This window comes from Delphinapterus leucas, chromosome 16, assembly GCF_059928025.1.
Source record: "Delphinapterus leucas isolate spDelLeu-1000000601 "Yukka" chromosome 16, BTC_Dleu_Yukka2, whole genome shotgun sequence".
Taxonomy (NCBI): Eukaryota; Metazoa; Chordata; class Mammalia; order Artiodactyla; family Monodontidae; genus Delphinapterus; species Delphinapterus leucas.
Genome location: NC_143144.1, coordinates 60,217,504 through 60,235,075, shown reverse-complemented (window position 1 = coordinate 60,235,075; position 17,572 = coordinate 60,217,504). Strand labels below are relative to the sequence as shown.

General features: G+C 39.3%; 1 protein-coding gene and 1 pseudogene across 9 annotated transcripts in view; both read right to left on the bottom strand.

Annotated features, from left to right (window-relative positions):
* BTRC (beta-transducin repeat containing E3 ubiquitin protein ligase) overlaps positions 1–17,572 on the bottom strand; it is a 182,530-nt gene that overhangs the window by 145,005 nt on the left and 19,953 nt on the right. The window lies entirely within an intron of this gene.
* On the bottom strand, positions 2,005–12,540 carry LOC149747306 (BTB/POZ domain-containing adapter for CUL3-mediated RhoA degradation protein 3 pseudogene; annotated as a pseudogene).

Genomic DNA, 17,572 nt, shown 5'->3' with positions numbered 1-17,572 from the left:
CCCACATGCCGCAGAGCAGCTGGGCCTGTGAGCCATGGCCGCTGAGCCTGCGCGTAAGAACTTTCTTCCCTATGCCTATACCAAAGGACAGATTCTAGTCAGGCAGAAACAAGCATTGTTTAAAGAGCCTATTTATGAAAATTAACTTATATTTAAGCAAGTCAACATTAATATTTGGATTTTGACTGAAAGTATTCAATGGATTACTTTTTATGGTCAGTCGATACTATCTCTCATAACTGACTTACATTCACACCACAGTTTCCAACTACAACACAAGAACATTAAATATAAAAACCTCTACTAAAAGGCAAAAGGGCAACGGCATTCATGTACTCATGCTCAGGTAGTGTTCAATTATTTGCAATTAAATGTGGAAGAAATATGGGAATTTCAACACCACAGTTTTTAGATCAACCCCTCAGTTTTATGGATATTTATAGCATGTGTCCAGTCTCGCAGAACTCCATCTTCCTCCACCCCATTTGTAATAGAAACTGCTCTTAAACCACTTTAACACATTGTTACTGAGATACTTCTTTTACACAGTACCTACCAAGCAGCAGATCAATACTCTAACACAGAGATTCCGATTCTATTACCACAAAAACCTGTGCAAACAGCCAGATGCTGAACAAAGAGCACAGCTTTCATTCCTAACATGTCTCCACTCCACTGGGAAGAAATATTTTGCTATGGTGGGCAAATAGAAGTTGGGAAAGAAATAATGGCATTTAAAATAATTAAGAAGCTTTGATTATAGAGAAAGTTTGAAGGATACAGCTAAAACAAATTTCACCTACAAGATGCTTATCGTTTATCACCAAACCCATCTGTTCATCTGCAGTCACAATGCTTCATTTGATGCTTTACAAATTGCCATGACATTACGCATTTATGTTGCAGTTCAACACTTAAGACTAAAATGATACAGAAAAGAGATTATAGAAAAGAATGAAAATAAAGCATTGGGTAAGAAATGAGGGAAAAGAGAAGGGAAAGAGGAGAAAAGGAAAACATTTTACTGTTCTTTTAAAGCCACTTTCAGTTAAAATTTTGTGACTTCAATTTCTTTCTAAATGTGCTACCAAAAAAGCTTTATTCACAAGCTTTTCATATAGTTATTGTATTTATCTTTCCTTCCTACCATTATGATCTGAGGCAATAAAACTGAGTTGAAATATAATTAGAAAGGACAGAGATCTGTCTATAAGCAATGATACTAGCAACTTGTGGCACCAGAGGGATTTAACTTCTGTCTAAAACCAATTCTCCCTGTCCTTTCTTACATTACATACTTCTGATTGACTAAGGCTACAGTACATCCTTTCTAGACCAGCTTTAATCATTTTCACAACTATGGTTGCTATGACAACAGGATGCAGCTTATCTGTGCTGTTTTCATTTTCTCCGTTTGAGTTGCCATAACAACACAATCATCCTGCCTTTCTCCAATATGTAACAACTTTCTCTTAGGATTGTATTCTTAAGGACACTGGACTTCCCCATGAAGAAAGTAACAAAATTTACATAAGAATTTTATTTAAGTAATAAAAAATCCATTTTAAAATCTTTTGAGGGAAGAGTTAATTTGATAGGAACTTTCATCATAAAAAAAAAAAAATTTTAAAAACCTGATACCTGAAACCTGAAACCTAAAGACTATCTACCATTAGCAGTGACTTACTTTTACACAGACTTCCCCAAGCAAAAGATAGCAATATCATCATGATTATGAGCTGTGGCAAACTGTTCATTAATACCTGTCCCAAGTAGAAAAATAAAGAATGAATACAGTTCTATACTGCATACTTTGCTGTGGTAATCCAACATCATTTGTTAGGAATACCAGAGCTCTAAGTAGTGGGCTTTATACTAGGTAAACTCCATTTTAAAATCTTTACCTTCAATTCAAGGCTTTCCATGGTAGTAGAATCCTGAAGAAGTTCATACACTTCAAATTCTTTTATAGTATAAATTGGGTATTTATAAACACTCCTATTTATAGAAAAGATCAAAGAAAAGCATTTATTGTTCTAAATCGGCAACACAAATTTTTAAAAATATTTTGGCTACTAGATCACCATATCCATTACTAGGACCATCATGTCAGTACATAAAAGTGTGTTTTTTTTAAAAAAAAAAAACAGCTATCAATTGTTACAACCCTTTCTTGTACCAGTATTTGCTATAACAGGACTCCGTATATGCAAAAGTTATTTTAATAGCTTAAATCACTAAATTCAGATCTTTTAAGCCCTTTGATCAGCTGACCAAGATACATTAAAATCTCTCCCATAGTGGGAATTCTATGGCGGTCCAGTGGTTAGGACTCCACGTTTCCACTGCAAAGGGCACGGGTTTGATCCCTGGTTGGGGACCTAAAATACTGCAAGCCGAGCAGCACAGCCCCAAAAAAAATTCTCCCATAGTATAAATATCCATGAATATGTATATATATTTATTGCTTATAAACAAAACATGGAAATATTACTATTTGAGGAGAAAATATGCAAATGTTACTAATGTTACTAAGATCCCCCTTAGTTCCCTAAGGCATCTAAAAGATTATTTATAATATGTAGTATTTTTATAGGATTGAACTAATTTTCACATATTAATGTAACAAGACACATTTTAATGTTAATCACAGCTGAGATAATTTAATAAATTTTGTAGTTTGCAGTGAACTGAAAAAGATGATTTATTTAACCAAACCTGAGGATCATAGCAGGATCATTTTCTTAAGTTCATTTTTTAAAGAAAAGTTCCACCACTCTTCCAACCTCTGAAATAACAATTTAACAATTTGGTTTTTAGCCAGTTTTTTTTAAAGACTAAAGAGGAGAGGGTTGGCAAATGTAAACAGCAAAAATAATGACTGGATCAAGATCTGTTTTTGTTTTTTTTAATTAATTAATTAATTTATTTAGTTTTGGCTGAGTTGGGTCTTCATTGCTATGCGTGGGCTTTCTCTAGTTATGGCAAGCAGGGGCTACTCTTCGTTGCGGTGCGAGGGCTTCTCACCAGGGTGGCTTCTCTTGTTGTGGAGCATGGGCTCTAGGCATGCGGGCTCCAGTAGTTGCGGCACAGGGGCTCAGTAGTTGCGGCATGGGGGCTCAGTAGTTGTGGCTTGCAGGCTCTAGAGCGCAGGCTCAGTAGTTGTGGCGTATGGGCTTAGTTGCTCCACAGCATGTGGGATCTTCCCAGACCAAGGCTGAATGAACCCTGACAGCGGATTCTTAACCACTGCACCACCAGGGAAGTCCAAGATCTTTTCTTCAGAATCTTTTCCATACAAGAAAATGAGAACTCCAAAACAATGATAATTAAAAAAAAAAAAAAAAAAGGTAGCTAGAGCAAATGGGTAGTTACACTACTTAAAGGATTGGTTGAGAGAAGGGGAATGGCAGCACAGAGGGTACTGACAGAAAAGGAGAGAAACTAGCACCAAATGGATTCCAATCCTGGGCAACCTGGATAGACTCTCACATGAAAATGAAACCAACAAACTGGGCTAAAATCGTACACAAAAGCCCATCTCTCTCTAACCCTGCTTTCTTCTTTCCATAGTACTGGTAGGGAACCTCAAGAAAATCCTTTCTAAGGCTTAAACTCCCAAGTAACTGTTACCTTGCAATGACTTAATAAATTAGCTGAAGCCAGTAGGTCCTAGGCTATAAGCAAAATGATGTAATTTTATTATAGTGCAATAATGTGAATTTAGGTGCTAATGCTGTTGAAATTGGAGTCTCAAGACTGGATTTTTGTGATGCACTTTGATAGGATTGGTGAATTATCTGTGCATGTGTGGCTTGGCATTCTTGGTAACAGCCACGACTCATCCAGAATACCTCTCAAAAGACAGGCTCTGGCCTCATCACCAGGGCAGTCTGCTGCGAACAGACACGCATTCAGATCTATGCTATTGCTATCACACCTGCTGGAACTCACTGGTGGAATTGCTATTCCTGCCCTAATGTCTAGCCACGCACTGCACAGGGACTTGCAGGCTACTGGGACATGCCCCTACCAACTCTTCTCAAGAGTGTGCTATATCCTGTCCAAAGTGGTAAGAATTTTAACCCTTACTCTCTCCAGGTTAGGGCCTTCCTTATTTCTCTTCTCTGTTCCTAAGATAAGTAGTTATGCTCTACTCATAATTAGTGAGTCTGTGATCTCTGTGTGTTTGTAGAGAGGAGGAGAGTGGGGGAAGAACCTGCTTTTAGCTTTACTTTTGATACTACTGCGCTGGTCAAAGAGTTCGTTCAGATATATAATTGAGTATTTAAAAGGACCAAAAACCCTTATCTCATGAATAAACTAGTGTCCCCAATATAAGCAAAGTGAAGTCCACAAGCCAGGCGAACTGAATACTTCAAAATGGTACTTTTCCTGTGATTTTAAGAGGTAAGAATTCTATATATACACAAGATATCTAAATGTACTTCTACATTCCAAGGTACGATGTAGTGATTTATAAAGCTTAATTATATCAGTCACTGGCAATTGGATCTGGAAAGGTCCAATTTCCAAAACTTAAAAATAATTTTATTGCTATTTGAACCATTCTGAATAACTTTTCCAAATTGAAAGAACACATTATCATAAAAAAATAAGTTATCAAAGAGTCATCTTCTTTAATAAGAAATTATAATATACCTTTAGTCATCAATCTCCACCCCTAGCCCTACAAGAATATTAATCTTCCAAAGAGAATTGAAATGGAAACATCTTTTTGTCCAGCTAAACAATGTCCATATTCTGTAAAATCTTTAATTTATTTACTATAACATTAGAATAAAGGAAGACCTAGGTATGGATTCCAAAGCATATACTTAGTTTTAGAAGGGCACAACATACAGTAGAAGAAGTCTGCATTACACTGCTATGCTTGTTTTAAAGATTAGTTTTCTCATTCAAATGCCTTTCAATGATGTATGAAATTTGAAGAGAATGTGAAAGGCAAAGAACTCAATTCTACCATAAGGCATCTTCCTCCTATGTGTTAGACCAGTTGGTTTCCAAAGTGCACATGCCAGGAGGTAGGCAGGATGATCCTTTGGTGTACAGGGGGGAAAAAATTAAACTTCTATTAAAATTAATTTGATATTAAAAAGAAATTAATGTTTTCTGATTTTTATAATATAGACTGACACTTGTTCCCTCATTTAAAAAAAAATAAGTTCATCTGTGTCATCTTTCTTTTAGATTCTGCGTATAAGTGCTATCATATGATATTTGTCTTTCTCTGACTTACTTCACTTAGTATGATAATCTCCAGGTCTATCCATGTTGCTGCAAATGGCATTATTTCATTCTTTTTAATGGCTAAGTAATATTCCATTGTATATATGTACCACATCTTTATCCACTCATCTGTCAATGGACATTTAGGTTGCTTCCACGTCTGTAAACAGTACTACAATGAACACTGGGATGCATGTATCCTTTTGGACCATGTTTTTCTCCAGATATATGCCCAGAAGTGGGACTGCTGGATCATATGGTAACTCTATTTTTAGGGTTTTTAAAATTTTTTTTTTATTTTTAGTTTTTTAAGGAACCTCCATATTGTTCTCCATAGTGGCTGTACCAATTTACATTCCCACCAACACTGTAGGAGGGTTTCCTTTTCTCTACACTCTCTCCATCATTTACTGTTTATATAATAGATTTTTTGATGATGGCCATTCTGACTGGTGTGAGGTGATATTTCATTGTAGTTTTAATTTGTATTTCTCTAATAATTAGAGATGTCAAGCATCTTTTTCATGTGTCTACTGACCATCTGTATGTCTTCTTTGGAGAAATGTCCATTCAGGTCTTCTGCCCATTTTTTTATTGGGTTGTTTGTTTTTTGGATATCGAGCCACATGAGCTGTTTGTAAATTTTAGAGACTAATTCCTTGTCAGTTGCATCGTTTGAGACTATTTTCTCCCATTCTGTGGGTTGTCTTTTCATTCTGTTTATGGTTTCCTTTGCTGTACAAAAGCTTTTGAGTTTAATTATGTCCCATTTGTTTATTTTTGTTATTATTTCCATTACTCTGGGAGATGAACTGAAAAAGATACTGCTGCAATTTATTTCAAAGAGTGTTCTGCCTGTGTTTTCCTCTAAGAGTTTTATAGTACCCGGTCTTACATATAGGTCTTTAATCCATTTTCAGTTTATTTTTGTGGTGGTGTTTAAGAATGACTCCCAAGACTGAACCAGGACGAAACAGAAAATATGAACAGACCAATCATAAGTCCTGAAATTGAAACTGTGATTAAAACTCTTCCAACAAACAAAAGTCCAGGACCAGATGGCTTCACAGGTGAATTCTATCAAACATTTAGAGAAGAGCTAACACCCATCCTTCTCAAACTCTCCCAAAAAACTGCAGAGGAAGAAACACTCCCAACCTCATTCTATGAGGCCACCGTCACCCTGATACCAAAACCAGACAGATATTACAAAAAAAGAAAATTACAGGCCAGTAACATTGATGAACATAGACGCAAAATTCCTCAACAAAATACTACCAAACAGAATCCAACAACACATTAAAAGGATCATACACCATGATCAAGTGGGGTTTATCCCAGGGATGCAAGGAGTCTTTAATATACGCAAATCAATCAATGTGATACACCATATTAACAAATTAAAGAAGAAAAACCATATGATCATCTCAATAGATGCAGAAAAAGCTTTTGACAAAATTCAACACCCATTTATGATAAAAACTCTCCAGAAAGTGGGCATAGAGGGAACCTACTTCAACACAATAAAGGCCATATATGACAAACCTACAGCTAACATCATACTCAATGGCGAAATGCTGAAAGCATTTCCTCTAAGATCAGGAACAAGACAAGGATGCCCACTCTCTCCACTTTTATTCAACATAGTTTTGGAAGTCCTAGCCACAGCAATCAGAAAAGAAAAAGAAATAAAAGCAATCCAAATTGGAAAAGAAGAAGTAAAGCTGTCACTGTTTGCAGATGACATGATGCTATAAATAGAGAATCCTAAAGATGCCACCAGAAAACTACTAGAGCTAATCAATGAATTTGGTAAAGCTGCAAGATACAAAATTAATGCACAGAAATCTCTTGCATTTCTATACACTAACAACGAAAGATAAGAAAGAGAAATTAAGGAAACAACTCCATTCACCACTGCAACAAAAAGAATAAAATACCTAGGAATAAACCTACCTAAGGCAGTAAAAGACCTGTACTGTGAAAACTGTAAGATGCTGATGAAAGAAATCGAAGACGACACAAACAGATGGAAAGATATACCATATGCTTGGATTGGAAGAATCAATATTGTGAAAATGACTATACTACCCAAGGCAATCTATAGATTCAATGCAATCCCTATCAAACTACCAATGGCATTTTTCACAGAACTAGATCAAAAAATTTTTTTAATTTGTATGGAGACACAAAAAATACCCCAAATAGCTAAAGCAATCTTGAGAAAGAAAAACAGAGCTGGAGGAATCAGGCTCTCTGTCTTCAGACTATACTACAAAGCTACAGTCATCAAAAGTGTGGTACTGGCACAAAAACAGAAATATACATCAATGGAACAGGTCAGAAAGCCCAGAAAGAAACCAATGCACCTATGGTCAATTAATCTACGACAAAGGAGGCAAGACTATACAATGGAGAAAAGACAGTCTCTTCAATAAATGGTGATGGGAAAACTGGACAGCTACATGTAAAAAAATGAAGCTAGAACATTCTTTAACACCATACACAAAAAATGGTTCCATCATTTGATCTGATATTAGACAGTCAAATGTGTCACCTACGAACCAACTGTTCCACTGGCAGACTGGGAGTTCCATAATACAAAGGGGTTGGCAGTTATGGCCCCTCATTCGTTCATTGTTTTTTGATTATTTTTTCTACTTTTCAAATTTGTTCTAATTAAAAAAAAAACAAAAAAAAACCTCACTTAGGGACGTCCCTGGTGGTCCAGTGGCTAAGACTCTGTGCTCCCAGTGCAGGGGGCCCAGGTTCAATCCCTGGTCAGGGAACTAGATCCCACATGCCACAACCAAGAGTTCACATACTGCAACTAAAAGAAAAAGATCCTGCCTGTTGCCACAAAGATCCTGCACTCAGCAACGAACATCCCACGTGCCGCAACTAAGACCTGGCACAGCCAAATTTTAAAAAAAAAAAAAAAAAGCTCATTTATGAAAAATTATCATATGGACATCAAAACTGAAAAACAGTGTTGTTAGATTTACTTCCTACAATGACTTCATGAGGTAGGATGTGTGGTTTATCATTACCCCTGTTTTACAAGGTGAGAAATAGGAAGAAAGTATAGACAGGAAACAGAACCAAGGGCTAAGGAACTCCAGCATTTGTCTAAGGGTCAAATGGTTATTAAACCATCTGGCTCAAGAGAGTGCTCTTTCATTATACACCACTGCCTCTTAACATTTAAAAAACAAAACAAACAAACAAAAAAGCCATCTTCCCTACCAAAGGTTTTCAAATTTTAGTATTTAATCCATGGTAGGTGTCTTCTAGGTGAGTTCTAGAAAACTCCTTATAGAATCTAATTTAAACTAATCTCCAAGAAACAAGAAAAAGTGGTGGCCTCCGGGGAGGGAAAATAAATGCTACAAAGATGAGTAAAGAGATTTTCTGATATATACCCTTTTGTATTTTTTGAATTTTGTACTGTGTTGCATGTTTTACATATTCAAAAACAATATTTTTATAACTCCATATTTTGATTTCTATCAATAGTTAACTTCTATATATCAAGGCTTATTATAAAGCTATGTGAATAACGCTGCATGGTACTGATACAGGGATAAATAAATAGAAAAGTATACAGAATAATGAATCCAAAATCAAACCAATGCATGTAAGGACATGATTTATGATGGAGGTAGCTCTGCAGATCAGTGGAGAATACATATTCTTCCAGTAGATGATGCTTGGGACACTGGAAATCCATATGGAAAAAAATGAAATGAAATTCCTTCCTCACAAACGCAAAGATCAATTCTAGAGAGACTAACATTCTAAATGTAAAAGGCAAAACTATCAAGCTTCTAGTGGAAAATATGAGACTATTTTCATAATCTTAGGGTAGAAAAGGCTTTCTTAAAGAAGTCATAGAAGCACTAATTAAACACCCACACACACACCCTTCAATTCATCTATCAATCACATCCAGTGGAAGAAACACAAGCTCAACCACAAACAAAACAAAAAGAGTCAAAAGTTAACCAACTAGGCTCTGATTAGGAAAATGTGGGCTCTAATCCAGACTGTCATCAACTGTAACCTTGAACAAGTCACATGACCTCTTTGGGTCTCAGTTTGCACTTTTTTTTTTTAAGTAGAAATGTTATATAACTTTTATTTTATATATGTCCACAGATGCTTGTATAACATACAATGACTACTTCTGAAGCTCATAGTGTTTTTTTCCATGGCACAAAGAGACAGAAAGGTTAGTGACACACACATGTTACAATGACTCTGGGTGGAGACCTAGAGAGCACACATTCCAGAGGGAGGGCCGTGGTACCTGCACAGCGACTGCCCCACTAAACCACTGCAGGAGGACAATGGAGCGGCAAGGCCCGAACCATTGTGGGCAGAGGCACCCAGTCACCACAATCAAATGACTTATTTGAAAAAAACCTCATTACGAGGGACCCAAAGCTGTTCTGCTTTTTCCATTTTAAGTTATTACAGTGTAATAAAACTTCACTCTTTACCAAATCTTAGGCCAGTGTTTTACTTGGATGGTTCTTAAATACAAATATTGACTTTTGTTTGCCCTTAGTGCTCACATAAGAAATCAGTTCCTTGTAAAATATGTCTGATAACAGAGCTTGGACCAGCCCACACTTTGTCATTGTCAGCTCATGGCTGTATGCAACTAACAGTATCACTCACCATGGAATGTTTCAAGAACTTGTTCATATCCCAGGGAAGCAAAGACTATAAACTACAAGTGCAAAGTTGGAGGAAATGTGAAAGTAGAGAGACAGCCAGAAACGTTTGGTCATAAGGTGTAGAAGCCCCAGCTAATCAGACTGTTCCACAAAGTTACTCTTCACATAAACATTTAAAAAAAAGAACTTACATGATGGCTTTTCCATTCCTACAGAAAACATCACAACTGACATTCACTTTAATTTTCTAAAAAAGTTCAACCCAAACAGCAGGGTTGGTGTTTAAAACTTAAACTGTATAAAATATTTACAAAACATTATTTAAGTCCCAGCCTTAGCACTTAATAAAATCCAAATGGCCTAATATGAAAGTTTCCCACACAACAGTTTAAAAAGCATCTACCTGATACATGATTTTTAGGTTCGGTCATGATTCTTTTAAAGTTTTATTGTAGGCTTTGTTGCTGGATACAAAATAAAGGCATACAACTGTCACAAGTAAGGCAGGATGTACAAAGTATGAGCAGTAAAAACCATTTCAAAATATAAACTCGTTTTTTTGGAACACACTCTATCAAAGGCTGCCTGTATTCATAGTTTTGGCATAAAACAGTAACGTTTCCCTCGAAGAGCAGACAAAACCCATCCTGGGCTTCCCTGGTGGCGCAGTGGTTAAGAATCCGCCTGCCAATGCAGGGCACACGGGTTCAAGCCCTGGTCCAGGAAGATCCCACATGCCGCGGAGCAATGAAGCACATGCGCCACAACTACTAAGCCTGCGCTCTAGAGCCGCGAGCCACAACTACTGAGCCTGTGTGCCACAGCTACTGAAGCCCGCACGCCTGGAGCCTGTGCTCCGCAACAAGAGAAGCCACCGCAATGAGAAGCCTGCACACCACAACGAAGAGCAGCCCCTGCTCGCCGCAACTAGAGAAAGCCCGCACACAGCAATGAAGACTCAACACAGCCAAAAATGAACAAATAAATTTATATTTAAAAAAAAAGCCCATCCATACTTTAACACACAACCGAATCTCCTTGGAACTACTCTACCAGCCTAGTCTCAACCACCCACATTCGTCACCACTCCCCCTGTGCGTCATGGACACAGAGGAGACAGGGAGGTAGGTAACCGAGAACGTCCGTCCCACACAAGCGCCGTGCAGACAGCAGGGATCCAGTGCGGGCCACCCAGGCCCCACGGGCACACATCCTCATCCACAGTCGCACGCGTCCCTTAAACTAACATGAACACACACACTGACTGGACCCAAAGGGATCTGCATGTCCTCTTGGTCTACTCGCTGAAGGCCGCTCCACACTGTGTAAGAATCAGAGGCAGAGACAGGAAGGGATCTCCAGGTGACAGCTACATTGACAGCAGGCGAGCCATCCTGAGGCTGCTGGTGTGAGCGGTGGTCCTGTCTGAACGCCAGAACAGAGTCTGGGGCCGTGTTTAATTTCTTCTAAGCAAAGGGCAGGGCATCCGCTGGGGGCAGTAAGCCCCGCTTAACGGGGCAGAAGGCCGAGGAGGAAGGAATGGAGCCCACCGGGCAGTGGTTTGTGCACTATGCCTGTGAGCAGGCCAGGCAGCCTTCCCAGGATGGAGTGGGTCAACAAGGAGGGCAGCAGAAGGGGCAGCTTTGCCCTTGGTCAGGCCCTGCGGGGTCCCAACAAACACCAGACCACAGATCAGCTGAAGGGACAACAGGCCTGCCCCTTCAACAGATCTGGGGAATGTAGATCCGCTCCCGCTCGTCATCCTCGTCCAGGTGGTGGGAGCAACCGGCCACCCCACCTGTGGCCTCCAGAAGCGCGCTGTCAGGTCCCCGGTCATCCTGGGCCTCATAAAGCAAAATATTCAGGGTCTCATAGATCCGGGCTTCGGGGAACTCCACCTTGGTCTGTTTCTTCTCCGTGGTGTAGACGATAGAGGTACAGCAGACTTCAGCGATCCTGTGGCCCTGGCTGTAGAAGGACCAGCAGCAGATTTCATCCCCAATGACATCCTTTATGAACAGGACCCTTCCATCAAAGCACAGAGACAGTTTATCAAACAGTTCGATGTTCTTCAACATATTGTCGTCAGAATTGCTGGTATACGAGTATTTGTTGTTACTTCTGTTGTAGGGCAACTTCACGGCTGGCTTACTTGAAGTCACTATAAGTTTCTGTTCTTCCTTGGAGAGGTGATAATAGGAACTCTGCAGAAAGGCTCATAAGTATCTTTGTTTTGCAGGGCTGCCTGGAACTCTTCCACCAGGCCCTGGACCAGGTAGTACTTGGCTTCTTCCTGCAGCTCCTCAATCTCCCGGTGGCTCTCAGGCAAGGGGACCGCCCCGTCACAAAGGTAATTGAGTATCGTACCATAGAGCTTCCCACACTGGTCAATGAGGATCCAGCCTTCACTGTCCGTGAGCATCTCTATGCACCTGCTGAACACGGCCTTCAGCCTAGTGTCCTGCTTGGTCAGTGTCTGCATGGTGGTGTAGTACAGGGCTCCGCCCACGTTCAGCTTCATGTACTTGGATCTGGGGCTCGTGCCCTTGAACGAAGTGGTGCGGGTCGCAGCCACTGATACTGCTGAGCTCACCACACTTTCTCCTGATTATCTCTTCCATGAAAAGCTGGAGGACACTGGAGTCTCCAAACCCGGACTGAGAGACACAGGAAACACCCAGCTCGCATGAGCCTGGGGCGGAGGCAAGGCCTTCGCTCATTTTTAAAAGGAAGAAGTCATAGTCTATGATTCAAACAAGGCCTTTTGCCCAAAGTGTACTACTACTGATCTAAAATGGCCGCAAACCACTGTTTTTTGAATGAGCTAAGTAGGTGGACAGATTCCCAGTGTTGATACCTTAAGAGGATGAAGAAAAAGGGAAAACGATGTTTCCCAGCCCTCCCAGAGCTGAAGAGTATAAATAACTGAACATGCTGACAGTGTTTAAGGCTCACCGTGATACAAAAGAGTGTATTCCAAATCTCCTAGATGTAAAGTGCACTTACTAGGGTAAATTGACGTTGCTGGGCATTTGCTTGGTCATACTCTTTCTTTAATAAAACTGATAAAAGTAGAAACAGCATGGAAATATCAGTAGGATAGCAAATAAAGTATTAAGTGTAACTATCCATATATCCCTGACAAGTAAAATTCTATCATCACAGATAGGGATAAATTGTGGCTGCTTGCCTGGGTGGCTAGGGGGATTAGAAAATTAAGAACAGGACATTCCAGTAGGATGTTTGACACCCACCAGTCAAGTCTGTACCCTTTTTCCTGATACTACCAAATAACATAATATTTCATTAGCTTCTCAAAATGCCATTTTATGATGAAGCTCAGACCTGATAGTCATACCCTTATTAAAGTCACAACTACTTATGTTGAAATGGTAATTATCAACAACAAATTTTAAATTAAAATACATTATGTAACAACACTAAAATAAGGCTAGATCGGGACCCATGGATAGGATTCAAGGATCTCTGAACCTCTTGAAATCATGTACAAAAGGTATACTCATGTGCATGTCTGGGGAGAGTATCTCATGACATACAAAAGATTTTCAGTGAGGTCCATGAACAAAAAAGTTTATGAAGCTTCGACTTAGATAACCCCTCTAGACTCAAAGCCCACACAAAATTAGTGACATCTCAGTCAAAGCAAATAACTGACCCACTTATTAAGGAAGTAGAACTTTGTCTCCTTCTGATTCATGGCATTTTCTCTTAATCCAAGTTCAATAAAAGTCAGTCTCACTTTAAAATAAAAATTTTTTAAACTTCATGGCTTCAATTAAGCAATTAAAACTTCAGCCCAATAGTGCCCTCCAGGGTTTCCCTGGTGGCGCAGTGGTTAAGAATCCGCCTGCCAATGCAGGGGACACGGGTTCAAGCCCTGGTCCGGGAAGATCCCACATGCCGCAGAGAAACTACGCCCGTGCGCCACAACTATTGAAGCCCGCACGCCTAGAGCCCATGCTAGGCAACAAGAGAAGCCACCGCAATGAGAAGCAGGTGCACCGCAACATAGAGTAGCCCCCACTCGCTGCAACTAGAGAAAGCCCACGTGCATCAATGAAGACCCAATGCAGCCAAAAATAAAAAAATAGTGCCCTCCAATTTCAAAACTCAAATTTTAACTACAATATATTCTATTTCTCAATAAGAAAGAGAATCTCTTCTTTAATCCTTTCTACCAGGCATCATTCTTTCTAGGTTCTGGGTACATTTTCACATCAATTGAAAACAAGATCTCACTCTTTCTTACTGGTTTACATAATTAATTGGAATTGTTAGTCCAAATTCATCAATCCCTGAGCCTTTTTTATTTATTTATTTATTTTTGGCTGTGTTGGGTCTTCATTGCTGCGCGCGGGCTTTCTCTAGTTGCAGTGAGCGGGGGCTACTCTTCATTGCGATGCGTGGGCTTATCATTGCGGTGGCTTCTCTTGTTGTGGAGCACGGGCTTCAGTAGTTGTGGCACGCGGGCTCAGTAGTTGTAGCACGTGGGCTCAGTAGTTGTGGCTCACGGGCTCTAGAGCGCAGGCTCAGTAGTTGTGGTGCAGGGGCTTAGTTGCTCCACAGCATGTGGGATCTTCCTGGACCAGAGCTCGAACCCATGTCCCCTGCATTGGCAGGCGGATTCTCAACCACTGAGCCACCAGGGGAGTCCCAATCCCTGAGCCTTGAAAAAAGCTACTAGTCAAATTCTAGTCTGGTCAAAGTTTGTTGACTGATTCCCACTCCTGCTTCATAAGTACATATTGAAAACACACACACACAAAGCTTACTAATAAGAACTATAATTTACCACCAACTACTCATAAGAAATTATAGCTCTGCTGACTGGCAAGTAATTTGCAAAAGCAGACCAGTTTAGCTGCATAAAATAAATATCTACCTGCACGTACAAGCACTAGTCAGGGCGTGAAATTAAACTTTTTATTCGGAAGTAAAGAGCTGCTTCAAGGCTGTGATTTAGTCTGGGAAACAAATAGTAAGGTCATCCTTTTCTTTCTGATGTTTATAGCATTTCTAATAGGGGAAGCAAGGGAGGAGGACAATCTGGCCAAATTCCATAGAAGCAAAAATATCTCTATGACATAACAAATGTGCCACTTGCTTTACTAATTGCACAGACCTAACAGAACCAAGTTGTTGAAATGTATGCAGGGATCACTTAAATCCTGAAAGCCCCAAATGACCACAATGGACATCTCATTCGGTCAAAACTAAGGGATCAGTGTTTAAGTGAAGTAAAGAAAATCCCAACAAATATAAATGCCACAGTAAGTTTTAAAACAGCCTACAGCCATTTTCATTACAACACAATTGTGAATTAGATTAATGAGATATTATTCAGTAATTTAGCCAATTCCCATAATTTTTCCAACACTTATCAAAATCAACTAATACAAACTTCAACTTATTCCACTATACTATAACCAAACTACTCTCATGTCTACCAGAGAAAACAAACAAGTAGAAAAAAAAAAAAAGCCCAAATAATTATGAGCAAATTGCCTTGAAAGGCCTAGAAAAGCCACAGTGAGTCTCAAAGTGTGATCCCAGAACCAGCGGCATCATCTGGAAACTAGTTAGAAATGCAGATTTTCAGGCTCCACCCCAGGCCTATGGAATGGAAAACACAAGCCCTCCAGGAACTTCTGTTGCAGCTTTTAGTACCACAAGGAAAACTAAACCCAATTATTTAAGCAGCTTTAGCAGTGTTTTCCACTGAGGATAAAAATTATAAAGCATATAACCTATAAATTAGAATGTAAAAAGTACATTTTAATTAGGCTAAGTTCAAAAACAAAAATAAAGGGACTTCCCTGGTGGTGCAGTGGTTAAGAATCCGCCTGCCAATGCAGGAGACACGGGTTCGAGCCCTGGCCCAGGAAGATCCCACATGCCGCGGAACAACTAAGCCCGTATGCCACAACTACTGAGCCTGCGCTCTAGAGCCCGCGAGCCACAACTACTGAGCCCGTGTGCTGCAACTACTGAAGCCCGCGCACCTAGAGCCCATGCTCCACAACAAGAGAAGCCACCGCAATGAGAAGCCCACACACCGCAACAAAGAGTAGCCCCCGCTCACTACAACTAGAGAAAGCCCTAGAACAGCAACGAAGACCCAACTCAGCCAAAAATTAAATAAATTAACAAATAAATTTATAAAAAATAAAATTAAAATGACAAAGTTTACATATTATCTTCCCAAAATAGGAAACAGTCACCATTTCAAAGTCAAGAAGGAAAAAAAAAAAACACTTAGAACTGCCTAAAAATAAATGGGCTGATTTTACAATTTCTACACAACAATCATCAGTGGATGCCAAAACTACAGGGAGAAACAATGCTGGGAAACAAGTTATTTACACAGTTTCCAAGTTTCACTCCACTGAGCACTTATTAATTCCAAATATACCTTTACAATGGAGAAATCTGGTGAATACAGCCTTAATAAAATGATCAAACTTAGCATCACCGATAAAGGAACAAAATAACATCGTGTACTTTCTGATGTAATGCACTGAGAAACTACAACATATATTCCTGCCAAATTTTTTAACCTGAATCTAACCATGGACAACAATCAGACAAATCCAAATGAGAGACATTCTGTAAAACTTGCCTGGACTCTTCAAAAACTTCAATTTCAAGAATAAAAAGACGAGGGAACTATTGTAAATTAAAGGAGACTAAAGAGACATAACTATGTGTAACATGTGACTGGATCATGAATTTTAAAAAAGGAGGCTATAAAGGACACTACTGGAACCATTGGGGAAATCTGAATGTAAACTATATATTGAACAGTAAAATGTTATCACTGTTAAATCTCCTGAGTGGGATCCTGCATTGTGGTTATGAAAGACAGTGCCCGTGTTAGGAAATACATGCTTTAGTAGAGGTGAAATATCATGATGTCTACAACTTTCAAATGATTTAGAAAGGAAAGTATAGCTATACAGAGAGGAAAAAAATCAAATATGGCAAAATGTTAACACTTGGCCAATCCAGGTGAGGGATATATGAATGCTTTTCTCAATTTTTCTATAGATTTGAAAAATGATTAATACCACCCATCCCCCTCTTCAAATCCATATTTCTCCAACTGTATGATTTTTTTAAAATTATTTGTTTATTTATTTATTTGACTGCACCGGGTCTTGTGGCATGCAGGATCTAGTTCCCTGACCAGGGATCCAACCTGGGCCCCCTGCTCTGGGAGTGTGGAGTCTTAACCACTGGACCACCAGGGGTCCCTCCAACTGTATGATCTTGAGGAAGTAACTTAACCTCTCCGTGCCTCAGTTTCCATGTCTGTAAATCAGGGATAATAACAATACATACCTAATAAGGTGAGAGGATCAAATGAGTTAATATATGTTGAGTGCCTAGAATCCTACACTGTACATACTGAGCTATAAGTGTTTTCTGCCATTATTGCTGTTATTTTATTATTACTACTGCTACCACAACCCAAGGTTAGAGAGACAAAGAAATGTAGCTTGGATGCTCACAGTCCTATATATAACTTCCAAAATATTTTCACTATTTATAATTTCACCTAGTCCTCAAAACAACTCTTTGAAGTAGGAAGAGAATTATTATCAAAATTATAATAATTA